General features: G+C 42.2%; 1 long non-coding RNA gene across 1 annotated transcript; it reads right to left on the bottom strand.

Moving 5' to 3' along the window:
- Nucleotides 1-1,224: 1,224 nt before the first annotated feature.
- On the bottom strand, nt 1,225-10,024 carry LOC116652745. Its single transcript, XR_004305904.1, has 2 exons — nt 8,068-10,024; nt 1,225-6,318 (listed from the first exon to the last, which is right to left on the bottom strand). It is a non-coding gene; the product is annotated as an uncharacterized LOC116652745 (long non-coding RNA).
- Nucleotides 10,025-10,844: the final 820 nt, after the last annotated feature.

Genomic DNA, 10,844 nt, shown 5'->3' with positions numbered 1-10,844 from the left:
GCGTTCATCGCTGGTCCTGCAGCACCTGCTTTATCTACACAGTAAATCAAAACACAAGTAAAACAGATGGGATTACGTGCATGAGCCATCTGAAGGCTCAGAACAGTTTTAATTTCTGCCTTCTAATCACTGCTCTGCTGTTTCTGCATGTTTTATCGCTGGTCCCTACCTGTTGTTGAGTGTTGGTGCCTTCTTCCCTAGCTGTTGATGTCAGCTTTCAGTTCTAGCATTTAACCCCTTTTCTAGCACGCTGTCGACACACAGAGCCTCCTCACTGATGGAAAAATTACAGCAAAGAAAGGCTGCCCATCAGTGCCTTACCTGAGAGTCTCCTGCTGCTGTCAAGGTAGGCAAACAGTCAGAGGCTTGACTTAGTAGTAGATGGCTGAGATTAATTCTTCTTGTCATGACACTTCTGTGCATTATTATATTCGATGGAGAGGACAGTGGTAATAAATTAACAACAAGCAGGTACAAAAAAAACCCCAAAACATCAGTATGCCTTGGCTTCCCTATGATATTTACTGAATAGGAATGTCAAATGATCTGAAGAAGCGAAAGGAAATGGTAAATGGTAACAAGTACACCCACACCCAATTAAATCACATATATCACTCCTTTTATGTTCAATAGCTGTGTGTGATGTTTCATTTCAGTTGTGTTACAGCTGAGCGTGGGAGCTTTGCCTCATCTTATCAATTGTAGATACACAAAAGTCAGCCCCTTGCACAAAACACAGCTTTCTGTGCGTGTAAGAAAGATAGAGACACTCAAAACCATGGACAGATTTGTAAAATATACATTGGTTTTTACCATAACCAACGCATTTCATGTCAGGAGAAACACAGTATGTATTGGACATGACAGCCAGAAGAACACTACATGCTATATCCACAAATGGATTTGAACATTGAAAAAATGCCTTGCTCAAACACTTTGCTTTCTTTCTTTTCTTGTAATATATTGTGCAGATCCATCATATCAAGTGTTTTGGTTGTGTCCCCAGGTGTTTCTAGAGACTTTGTAGTAGTAGCTTTCCCCATAACCTTCTAAACCTAGCATTTGTTGTCAGTCTCCGATTGCTTCGTGCCATGGGTGATGTCTTTGCCTCCAGCTGCTTCTAGAGTTCTGCATAATTTTGTTGCCCAAAGGGGAAAGCTGAAGTTCTCTTTTCTCCCTCTGAGGGCTGTTTATGTTACTATTTTTTTCCTCTTTTTTTTTTTCCTGAGATCTCATACATGGAAAATACACTCTAGTCCTTAATGTGCTTGCTCTCCAGTATACAGGTGTAATTTAGCACACATACCTGAGTTTCATTACAGTATTCTCCACTGGAAAGTCAGCGTATAAGCATATATATTATTTCTGTTGTTACTTCAGCTGTATAAATGCATGAGTAGAAACAATTCATTTTCTCAATGCCGAGGCCAGCCCTACAAATTTTACTGCTGTAATTAATCCTACTTGGAGAGGGGAGTGTCATTTAAGAATAAAAGCCAAAATAGGGTAAGAGTTCTGTGGTGCATGTAACTATGCCATTATGAAGATGAGACATTGGAATGATGATTTTCCTCTCAGTAACGGAATAGCTATCGTAGTATGAAGCACCTTTATGTAACTGTAACAATGGGCATATTAAGAAGTTGAGATGGCAGGGGAAATTTATTACTTTAGTCCTATAAGGATAATGAAAATGGTACCTGTTTCTGACTGACAAACCCCAAATACCTATGACAGTTTTAAATTACTTCATTTGGCCAATGATTTTCCACAGAGAAGCTCGTCACATATGGAATGATAATGAGCTGAAGAACTCTGATAGGGATGCAGAGCTGGAATAAGTGGACAGCAATCCCATATAAAAGTGTTCTCTTTGGTTTGCAGTGTCAGGTGAACTCGTACTATGTTCACACACCTCTCCAGCCCCACACTCACTTCCTTAGAAAGGAGAGAAATCATTGGAAAGAAAATTTAATCACCTTTGGTTTTAGTCTGGGAGTGCTCATATGTAATGCTTCAGTGCAGATGGGCTGGTTAGGAAAATGACCAAATGGGATGCCATTCTTCTGAGATAAAATTTGATGCCTTTCATTTGCAGCTGTGCACACACAGTCTTAATCCACCCTGTGTTTATCAAGCTCAGAAGCAGTTTTATCAAATTCAATGAGGAAAAAGAAGTGCTGCGAGTCTGGGCTTAACTGTACTTCTGATACCTGTAGGGCAAACTGGAGACCTCAGGTCTTCCTTCCCTCCCTGAGCTTATTAAAGCTGCTGACCTGTTGCAGTTCATTATGGTGAGGCAAGTAACGGACACCTTTTGGAAGTATCATGTCATTTCAAGATAAAAACATTAAAGAATACCATTATACACAAACACAGAGATCTGCTGAGGCTGGCAGGGCCCTCTGTGTCCCTCTGGCCCACCCCTTCTCCAGCAGGGCCACCCAGAGCAGGGTGCCCAGGCCTGTGTCCAGGCAGCTGCTGGAGATCTCCAAGGAGACCTCACAGCCTCTGGGCAGCCTGTGCCAGTGCTCTGTCACCCACGCAGTGAAGAAGTTTTTCCTCATATTCCTATGGAACTCCTTGTGCTTCTGTTCATGTCAGAGTGCCTCTTATCCTGTCACTGGACAACACTGAAAAGAGTTTGGCCTCAATTATGGAAAACAGTCGATGGAAAAGGAATGGTTTATCAGGTTTAACAGGTGTTTCATTAGTTGTTCTGCCAAGTGTGTGTTTCTACACGTTTCCATGACCCTCTTCAGGGGTGCCCTGTCTGTGCCCTTCTCCCTCTGTTTTGTTGTCGTTGTTGTTTTGTCCTGATGAGCCAGGATTCACTGGTATAGTCATTTTCTTGAGGGCAGAAGGCTTCTCAGACTCTTTTATCAGCCATAAGATTAATGTTAACTGCTCTTTAATGATTCTATGATCACAAAGACCCAAAGGATACCTACTGATGCATTAATCTACAAATGCCTCACGTGCGCACAATCTGGAGATAGTCTTTTTTTCTTGGCTTCCGAAGAACCATGTCTGTCACTAATAGGCTCTTAGCCTATTCAGTGTGAGGGAAAAGACTCAGAATTAGAGGTCAGAGTGAGAAGGATGACCTAATTGTGGAGGTGTATGAAGGCTCTTTCAGAGTAGTGGAAAAAAGTGGGGAATAAAGGAAGTCAAATAGTTTCAGAAGATGCTTCTGGCTGAGTATTTTTGCCAGGTCGTGAGCTGTGACGGGAAATATGGAGTGTAACTCAGCTCCAGATTGTAGACATCTAAATTTAGCTGTTAAATGTAGGTAACTGCCTGCAAGCCACGTACCTCAACTTCCATTTCAAGGAATGGACATCAAGTCCTTAGAGTTACTGGGGCCTGGAGAGCTACTGTCCACATCTTAAATTAGGTATCTACCAGGGCAGTCAGTCAAAGGTCCACCCTGCTGCCACTAAGCTACTTCTTAAACTTTGGCAAGTCTGTATGGCACATATCCAGACATCTAGGGAACCTGAGGATACTCTGGGTTCCCCGAAGACAGAGGAGCCACACTCATCTCCGTGGTAACTTTTTTTTTTTGGCAAGGGGAAATTATGTACCCTTTTGCCCACGCAGAAACATGCCAGATGGTTGGGACAGCTGAGTGTAATGCATCCTTCAGTGCAAGTCTTCTTGAATGTCCCGAAAGGGCATGTCCCCAGAGCTGCTCATTTGCTTGCTTGTTTTATGTGGTAGACACAAGAAGGAATAGACATGGCTTCAGCAGCCCCTGGAACCTTCCTCTGTTCAGAATCTCTCATCCACTGTTTAAGTCTTATAGTTGAACATAAGATGAGTACAGAGCGTTTCTGGAAATAAAGTATGATGGTGCAGATCAACAGAAAATGTGCACACACGAATCCTTAACAACAGTGACTAAGAGTAGATGTGATCAGCTAACAGATGAGAGTGTGAGCGCAGATAATTCACTTGCCCTTCACAAGGAAGCATCTGGTCCCTCACTGCTCATTGCACGTTCTCTTCACAAGGTGTTGCTGGTGCACGTCCGCTTTAAAAGCATTATCAGCTTTGTCTGTGCCACTGTTTATATACACAGTCATGTCCCTTTTGCTGCTGTTAGGCTTCTGTTTGCAACTAAAGGCTGTTATATCCATCTGTTCTGGGCAAAATTCTGCTTCTGAAAGACTCTCATTGTCCTTTGGCAGTGTGCCATAGAAACGTTTCTTTACAAAAGCGCTAGCTGGATTACAGGGACTGCAGGATCACCTTCAGCTCACAACAGCACAGCTTTCAATTGCTTTCTATTAGGCCCCTCCTGGAAGTGAATTTTCTGAGCCTGGACTTCTGGTCCACTTCTCCAAATGGAGAAGATGCTGCCATACAACTCCCTGCTAATGCATAGGACGTAGAACAGCCCAGTCTGTACTGTGAATCCACTCCTTTTTCTTGATTTTCTTTTTAGGCAAGAAAGCTGGAAAGAGAAGTGAGTCATCTCCTGTAGCCCGTGTATATCACTGTGCAGCACCTGACAAAAGATTTGCTCTCTCCTATGCCCTTTGTGTCATTACTGACAACACAACTCTTCTGGTTGACTTATAACCTAGGCATCACTTTCAGGTTGGAACTTGTATTGAGTTCCTTGCATTTGTACTGTGCTTAAATCTTGCAGGTTATTTTTGCCCATGGCTGAAAGTGATTCTTCCTGTCTACTCATACAGCATAAAGCTTGTTGGACAGAGACACCTCAGTACCAGAAGGACGGGAAGAACTGTTGTGCTTTGTCAGTTCACATTAGATTATTCCCAAGATAAAAATTGTTTCCTATTATTTTTTTTTCTTGAGTTTTCCCTCAAAGCACTTCCACCTTTTGCAATACAATCCTTCATCCCTAGAACACCTCTGCCTTCACAGCTGCTCACCTCATCTCAATTCCTTTTGTCCTCTCATTGGAGAACCACAGCATCATAGAATCGTTTGCTATCCTTATCACAAGTTAGAAAGGGAGTTGCCGAGTTCTTGGTATTTTTGCATGTTTGGAACTTCTTCTGTTTTGAAATAGAATAAAACCTGGGGTTTGAAATCTAAGGCAAATACTGAAGACAATTGTTATGGGTCATTTTGTGGATGTGTTTCCAGCTACAACCTTTCCCTCCCTTCATACAAAATTAAAGAACTTTAGAACCAAACGTCACTTACAGCAAAATCCTTTTCACCTAGTCCTTGTCATTTAAAAATTAGTCTCTTCATCTAAATGTCCACCAACTCAGCTCTGGATGAGTGAATACTGTGAGTGGTTCATTGCATCCCTTAAAAATAAATGTGCTTTACATTTTCTAAGATCAGATTCTAATTCCTTTACTATAGGACTTCAATTTATCTTGACCTTGATATCATAACTCTGGGTTAGACACCCTGCAAGGTGTATCCTGGGTTTCTAGACTCTGATTTCCCACACTGGGGAACCAGTTGGAGTGTATCACTGCTGCTTCACTCTCACGTATCTAGCTTTTCTTTGGATGGAAAAGAGTCTCCAGGGAGGTAATGGAGCACAAACATCTGGCTTTCCCTATTCAGTTAAGGTAGAGTCAGAGCAGATACCTGGACCCAGATACTCTTTGACACATTACACCAAGTACTTAATGTATGGCATATCATATCAAATAACCTCTTTTTATATTTCTTGTGTAGGAGTAGTTGGGTTTTTTGAGCTGTCAGATATGATACACAAAACAGAAACTATTTTATGAAGCAGGTCAGAAAATCCAGGAGAGGAAAAAAGTTAATAAATATGATGATACTCAAAGGCCTTTGGCTGCCACTTCTGTCTAGTTTCTGTATCTAATACTAATCTCTTGAAATTTTATGATGTTGCTTTTATGTGTCTTTTTCCCTCTTACTGCTAGGGAATATTTTATTACTATTGAGTTGTTTATGGCTCTGTGGCAAGTCTCACGATTTTTCTCTCTCTTATTTTTAATGCTCAGTAGTAACATTGTTTGAGAAAAAAGCGTGCACAATAATTCACTGGCACAGCAAACTTCAGAAAAGCCATTTGAGTTTCCGAGCTCTCAGTTTCAGTGCTGTCTGTCCCTTTAATGTCAGCTGAACACTTAATACTGACGAGAAGACAGCTGGTTGCTCAGATGTGGATGTACAACATCTGCGGGCTGCTGTATGAGCACGAGACTTGGAACAGCTTCCACTCACCATGCACCTGACTTTTTTGAAAATGCTCCAGTTTTGTGTTTGTGAGCTGATTTGGTATCTTTATTCATCATAGCACATCTCCTCATCCCTTCTTTATCCGTTTTTGAACCAGTGCCATGCCATCTGAAAATAAAAGATTGAATGATAGCACTTGTTTTTTTAGTTTTTATGCATTTTTTTTTCTAACATTTCTTCTAGTTAGAATAAAAATACATCATTTTTGGAGTGCCTGGAAGTCTGTGAGACTCTTTGTCTCACAGGTGGCAGAAGAGAGAAAACAAAGCATCCAAATGCTCACAAGCTTGGAGCTACAGGAAGGCAGCTGCTAAAGAATCTATGTAGGGGTGAAGAGTCTCTGGTTCTGAGCAGCTGAACTACGAAGTCTCAAATCATTAATAAGGGAAAGCCTGTGACTAGTAAGTGTGTCAGGGAGATGCATTAAAATATCGACACTGGGATCCACTCTTGATAAATTTAAAGAGCGTCTAGGTCTGTAGTTGTAGTTAAGCTAACAGCCTGCAAGGAGAAAATTTGCCAGGACTTTAACCAGCACTAAGAATAGTACCTGTCTTTCTGGAAACTTTAAGCAGAAAGCCATAGGACAGTTTACATAGTACTGAAAATGCAAATGTGCAGATGGTGGCTTTCTAATTCTGTAAATGCTTTCTTTCCAACATGTAATCCATGCATGTCATTCTGTGCTAGTGTGAATGTGCTTAGGCAGTTTGCTAAAATCATCATTTACAACAGAGGGACAAGTGGGAATTCAGGAACTCTATTTGCCATCAACACAAAAGTAGTTGGTGTTCTGTTTCATTGCCTCTTTACTTAACCTTGGTCACTTCATCATAGTAAGACCTGCACAAACATATGCATTCACCAGAGTGAGGTTGGACCCTGGAACAGGATCCCAAGGGCTGTGGTCATGGCCCCAAGCTGCTGGAGTTCAAGAAGCATCTGGACAATGCTCTCAGATATAGGGTTTGATTTTGGGGTGGTCTTGTGTGGAGCAGGAGTTGGACTCAATCATCTTTATGGGTCTCTTCCATTTAAGGATATTCTGTGATTCTGTGATCTGTCTAACATCAAGTATGAAAACCAGTTACCATGGTGGGAGAGAAGACGTTGATAAGCTCAGAGTTGTGCCCAGGGTTAAGAACTTGCAGACCCAAAGCTGTCCTCCTAGGCAGCTGGATATAGACATGATCACAGAATCACAGAATCACAGGGGTTGAAAGAGACCTTAAGAGATAATGGAGACCAACCGTCCTGCTGAAGCAGGTGTCCTACAATAGGTCACACAAGTAGGCATCAAGCTGGGTCTTGAATATCTCTTTAGGAGGAGACTTCACAGCCTCTCTGGGCAATCTGCTCCAGTGCTCCTTCACCCTCACTGCAAAGAAGTTCTTCTACATGTTAGCATGGAACCTGCTTGTAAACCATTGACCTCTGTGATCAAGTTTTAGGCCATTACTCCTTGTCCTATCACTACACACCACCAAGAAGAGCCTGGCCTCATCCATTTGCCTCCTACCTTCAGTTAGATATTTATAAACATTCATCAGGTCCCCTCTCAGTCTTCTTCTCCCCAGACTGAACAGAAGGCCCAGGTCACTCAGCCTTTTCTCATATGGGAGACAGTCCAGACACTTAATCATCTTTGTGGTCCTCCATTGGACTCAGTCTAGGAGATCCTTGTCTTTTTTGAAGTAGGGAGCCCAGAAATGGACACAGTATTCCAGATAGAGTCTCATCAGGGCAGAGCAGAGGGGGAGGATCGCCTCCCTTAACCTGCTGGCCACACTCATGCACCCCATGCTAGTCATCCTGTTCTCAATCCACCTCACAGTCCACTCATCTATCCCACACTACCTAAGTTTCATAGCAAGGATGTTTTAGGAGAAGGTGTCAAACGCCTTGCTGAAGTCAATGTCCTCTGTTCTCCCCCCATCTATGCAGACAGTTATGACATCGCAGAAGGCTATCGTGTTGGTCAAGCATGATTTCCCCTTGGTGAATCCAGTCTTCAGGTACCTTTCACATTTGTTAGGACATTTCAAAGATGATTAGAGGGTGGTTCAGCAATAACCTCTGCCAGTTCTTTCAGTGCATATGGGTGCATCCCACCAGGGCCCTTGGTTTTGTGTGCATTGATTTTGGCTACATGCTCTCTGTCCAGATCCACTTTGACCAACAGAAAGCCTTTCTTTACCCAGACTCTTTCTTTTACCTCCAGAGTCTGAGGCTGCTGAGGGCTAATCTTAGCATTAAAAAACTGAAGCAAAGAAGGCATTCAGAATCTGTCTTCTCAGCATCCCCTTTTACCAAGGCACACACCTCATTTAGTAGGGGACCCACATTTTTCCTAGCATTTCTTTCACTGCTGACATATGTAATAAAACCTTTCTTGTCTTCCTTTACCTCCTTTGCAAGCTTTAATTTAAAGAGGGCTTTATCCTTCCTTGTTGCACCCCTACACACCCTGAAAACATTCCTATGTTCTCAGGTGGACAGGCCCTTTTTCTCTTCATCATGCTTGCTAGCCAAGATAATACTTCATTCACATGTCTACACGCATTCTAGATTGACGTTATCTCCCTTAAATGAAGGTGAAGGAGATTAATGGAATAAGTACCAGGTGCGGTCCAGTGTTCAGTGCAGCCAGGGCTCTGGGTCTTGCTCTGAACCTGTAGATAGTATTGCTATAGAAGTAATATCTTTTTCCAGCTTTGTCAAGATGTTAGAAGATCTGATGATTTTTAAAGAAAGAGGGAAATTCCTATTTAGGATTTCAAAGATTTGTTCAGGTGAGCTTTTTGGTCTTTGTTGAGGCTCTACATTTTGACCTCTCACTTAACTACATTCACTGGGTCATTGCCAAAGTTCCTTCCAAGAAAAAAATTGTGCCAAGAAGTGTTGGCCTGTATAGTTCTCTGACTCACCTGCACTGGATCAAATAGCTGTGGTGATTTAACCTACACCCGTTCAGCAGCTGACTGCACCTTCACTCTGCCAAAGAAAAGAGAATGCCTTCTTTTGTCCTGGCTTACTGTAGTCATGAGGTCGTGAAGGTAAACGCAGTCTGAACTGGAACAGCTGGGTAAAAGTATGTGCTTGATCATGCTGTTATTATTCTGCAGGAGTGTGGGTGGACTTAGAAATGTCTTTGGTGACTGTAGTGCCTTTGTCATGTTCCTTCTACACTAATGTCTTGTGAGGGTGTAGGGAGACAATAACCTCTTTTTGATTGCAGACATAATTAGGTCTGAAGTTACACCATTGACTGCAAAGGTTTGTGTGCATTTACTTCTGCACATGCTCAAAACCTCTTGGCAGGTATATTTCTTACAAAGGTTAAAGGTAAGAGTAGAATATATATGCTTTGATTTAGGTGTCAGAAAGTAAACTATTTAAAAACACAGAGTCGCAGATTCAAAGGGGTTAGAAGAGACCTCTGGGGATCATCTAGTCCAGTTCCCCTTGTTAAAACAGGTTCCCTGGAGTAAGCTACTTAGGAAAGCATACAGGAGAATTCTGAACATCTCTGAAGAAGGAAACTCCACAGCCTCTCTGTGGCAGCCTGCTCCAGTGCTCTGTCACTCTTATAGGAAATAAGTTCCCTGTCATGTTCAGATGGAACTTCCTGTGTTCCAGTTTGTGCCCACCACCCCTTGTCCTGTCACTGGGCACCACTGAAAAGAGTCTGGCCCCATCCTCTTGACTCCTGCCTTTTAGATATTTGTAAGAGAAGATTGCCTCTGTCTTCTCTGGGCTGACTAGCCTCAGGTCTCTCAGCCTTTCCTCATACAGGAGATGTTCCAGGCCCCTCATCATCTTTGTAGATCTCCACTGGACTCTAGAAGTTCCCTGTCTTTCTTGAACCAGGCAGCCCAGAACTGGACACAGTACTCCAGATGTGGCCTCACCAGGGCAGAGAAGACGGTGAGGTTTGCCCCCCTTGACCTGCTGGCCATGATCTTTTTAATGCACACCAGGATCCCATTGGCCTTCTTAGCTGCAAGGTTACACCACTGGCTCATGACCAATCTGTCATCCACCAGTACCCCCATGTCCACTATGTCTCAGATCTTCATTGTAGGCTCCTTTTATAATCAACTACCAAGCAAGTGCACCATAAAAGATGGTGTCATCCTAAACAGAAGGTATGCCCATAAAAAGTTAGGCAACCCATAATTCAATGATTGGATATCCCTTTTGCAGGTAACAAAAATAGAATGAGATCACACTAATGAACGTTGGAAAGACCTGAGACAGACATTTACAGTAACTAACAGGACTGGATGGCTCACATCCAGGAATGGTAAAGAATGGAACAGCTGACTTGTTAAATATCTACAAGTGATCTTCTCACATTTATTAGGCAATACTGACATGAAACCTTAACCCTGACTAACTCTAGCCATTGACATACCAGTTAAGTTATAGATACTTCATTTTTGCATTATCTTGAATAATACAAGCTGTATTTGTGCTAAAGAAATTCCAAGATATATTGACCAGTCTTAATTACTGAATGTCACGGTTAATACTAAGAATGATAAAATCTTGAGATGCTTATGACTTGAGGACAAATTAACAGCTTTCTGACCAATTACTAAAGAAAGGAATAGAGAAAAACAGAATAACTG

This window comes from Coturnix japonica, chromosome 1, assembly GCF_001577835.2.
Source record: "Coturnix japonica isolate 7356 chromosome 1, Coturnix japonica 2.1, whole genome shotgun sequence".
Taxonomy (NCBI): Eukaryota; Metazoa; Chordata; class Aves; order Galliformes; family Phasianidae; genus Coturnix; species Coturnix japonica.
This window is presented reverse-complemented; position numbering and strand designations above follow the sequence as displayed.